Genomic DNA, 3,343 nt, shown 5'->3' with positions numbered 1-3,343 from the left:
GTAAGACAGACGACCTTACGGTACACAAACAGTTGCTGACACTGCCTTTTAAAGAACATACAAGCGAGAGCATAATAGTCTGACGCCTTCTCTGTTGTATATTGGGTCATATACTATGTTATTCTTTGTAAGAGTCAATTACATCTATTCCTAGTAAGAATTAAATGATACACAAAAATTTATCAAAAACTTTTTTGCAAAAAAATACGAGCTCTTTTTTCATTCGCTTTCCATATTTTTTCCAGTAAAACAAACAACTTTAAATATGTTTGTCAAAAAACTTCTTTAAACCAAGTAAAATGCATTCATGAAAATCACGAGTCATTCAATTCTTATAAATATGAACATATAATTTTGAAATATATAAAAAATTAGAGCATAAATTAATTAAATACAGTCACTGCGAATTCATTTGTTATAAATGACAAAAATTAAAATCCCGGAATTCCCTAGTTATAACCCTTCCAGGCGTAAGAACTGACCACGCCCATTTCGCTGTATGTAGACTTCGTCACCCGCCTGCCACTGTCTGGAATCTCCTCCACGGGAGCCTTAGTTATCCTCTGTAACTGCAGAGAGAAAAAATATATTCGCAACGGTATTGAATTGTTACAACGTATCAAATACAATGTATTTTCTAATTCTTTTAAATCTTTCCCTAAAAAGGGGAAACTTTTACTGCTTTTTATCTTAGATATATAAAAATTTGCATGATTTCAAGATCTACATATATCTGTATTACACAATTTATACAATATTTACCATTTCTATAGTCGCCCGCGTGGCGCAGTGGTTAGAGCGTTCGCTCTAGAGTCGCAGAATAAGGAGTTGATCCTTACGTCGCGGGTTCGAATCCCACTGCGGGACGTAGAGCCCGGTCCTTCGGATGAGACCGTATAAACCGTGTCGCAGTAGGTGCTGGCACGAAAAAGATTCCTCAATGCTCAATGGCCTTGAGTGCCGAGTATAGGTCAAAATTTGTAGCTCTCCACCGGCAAGTGGTGGCGTCTCCATATGAAAGAAAAAATCTCGAGAGGGGAGTTAAACAATAAACAAACAAACAAACAAAAAACCATTTCTGTAATTTCTTCCTGTCATCTTATTTCTCGGTCTTTCCTTCACGCGCTCTTTGGTGGCAGGAATTTTATACAGACGATCCACCGTCTGGCCTATTTCGTAATCCGTCATTTTCTGATCACCCAAGCCGTATTCAGGTTTAAGTATCGTACCCCAGGGCTGATTAAGGTTCTTAAAGTGGACAGACGAACGAATACTAGACATCTACTGCAACTGGACCCTGATAAAGTATAAAAGAGGTTGAAAATGATTGAAAGTCGTACCCTTTTATCAATAACAGAACAATCTTCATCAGGGCAACAGAAGATTGGTATGTACATGTCTTTGCTAATGTAAATCAAATACTGCGCCAGATGCCGTTATAGCACCAGATGTGCATTTCGACAAGTTAAGTCTCTTCAGTGATGCTCATGCCGAAACGCTGGAAATCCCAAAATATTTAAATTTTTTTTGTTGTTTAACGTCCCTCTCGAGAATTTTTCTCTCATATGGAGACGCTACCACTTGCCGGTGGAGAGCTGCAAATTTTGTCCTATACTCGGCACTTACGGCCATTGAGCAGTGAGGGTCTTTTTCGTGCAAGCACCTACTGCGACACGGGACCTCGGTTTATACGGTCACATCCGAAGGATCGGTCTCCACGTCCCACATTGGGATTCGAACCCGCGACGTAAGGATCAACTCCTTTCTCCGCGACTCTAGAGCAGACGCTCTAACCACTGCGCCACGCGGGCGACCAAAATATTTAAATAAAAAAGACTTTGAAGAGCTGAAAAAAGGTGCCAAAGACTTGAGCCAAATATGTTGAAGGATCAGCGCTATGCATGAGGGAGATAACCATTAATTTTGAAATGAGTTTCTTAATTTTACCACAGCATTTAAATATAAATAATAATATTTACATTCCCCAATATTTTTTCAGCAATAACCATACCAGTAAAATTTGCATGGTATCTAGTGGGACCTATTTCCTGTGTCCTTATTTGGTGGACATTACGTCAGAAGGCGTGGCTAGTGCGTAGACTAGGAAGAGAGATAAATGCCAGAGTGGGAAGGCAACAAAGTGTTTAATTATTGTACATGTACATGCGTTTGTTGAATCAAAGCCTTGAGAGGTAGGATTATAGTAACTGCACGGTACAAAGGTAAATAGGAGGGTAACGTGTTTATTTTGGTGAGGATGATTACAGATCCTTAAACAATTTTTCGCATATGTTATATTGGTTATCACCTCAAAAAACATCAAAATATAGCTTATATATACAGATTTTTATTCCTTAAATTAAAACATATGTATACAATGTATCCTATTGAATTCCAACAGAAAATGCTGAAAAATCGGACTTGAATGCCACTTCAAATGGGAATATCCATCTGTTTGTTGTGGCACGATAAATCAAATTTCAATGTATCGTTTTCGAATGTATAGAAGTAATTTACTATATGAGGATGACGCCTATACATTTTGGGGTCATTATATCACATAACTTTGCCTGTATTTCTGTACGTATGTCTGAATATATTTCATTAGTTATTGACACTTTGTTCTGATATGATAAATCTAATAGTCTTCGACATAACGATTTCAAATTTTGTACAGATCTGAAGTTCTTTACTAAACGAAAATGATACCAATACATTTTCGGGTCATATCACTTTGTCTATCTACTGTGCGTATGGAATGTGTATCAATGAGGATTGTCCCAGAAAAACGCGAACATTTTCTTTTTTTTTTTTTTTTTTTTTTTTTTTTTTTTTTTTGGTTGTTTCACTTCTTTTTATAAAGTTAAAAATTGGCATGCACCGTAATCACCATATTTTATATAATATACATAACTTTCAAAACGTAACTCATGGAGTTTTTGAATTTGTTCAGGAATCATGTGTCTTTAAAAGTTCGTTCGAAGAATAAATTCAATACTGCATTTGATTTCCATTTGGTTACTGATTTATTCATGTCACACATACTACATTTAAGAATAAATCAAGGAATTAATTCTTTAATAGGCAATTTCCCAAACCTGATCATAAATCTAACTGCTCGTTTAGTTTACGGCAGTCATTATGTATGAGGTCCAGCTCTAGACTTTTCAGTTTGTCGTCAAATTGTTGGTTTACAAAACGCTTCTTCCATCCGATAACCAGTCCATCCATATTTGAACCTCTTTTAATATGTATAAACCAGTGTGCAATATGTGTATATATGTCGTTACCTTGTTCCCAGTATGGGCAGGGATCATACCCCGCTCCACACAGTACTGAGTGA

The 3,343-nt window shown here is 36.6% G+C and overlaps 1 pseudogene; it reads right to left on the bottom strand.

The window, feature by feature from the left end:
• Nucleotides 1-433: 433 nt before the first annotated feature.
• Nucleotides 434-1,290, bottom strand: LOC133176338 (uncharacterized; annotated as a pseudogene).
• Nucleotides 1,291-3,343: the final 2,053 nt, after the last annotated feature.

This window comes from Saccostrea echinata, unplaced genomic scaffold (assembly GCF_033153115.1).
Source record: "Saccostrea echinata isolate AGI-Se365-2 ecotype Australia unplaced genomic scaffold, CSIRO_AGI_Sech_v1 ptg000002l, whole genome shotgun sequence".
In the NCBI taxonomy this organism is placed as follows: domain Eukaryota; kingdom Metazoa; phylum Mollusca; class Bivalvia; order Ostreida; family Ostreidae; genus Saccostrea; species Saccostrea echinata.
This window is presented reverse-complemented; position numbering and strand designations above follow the sequence as displayed.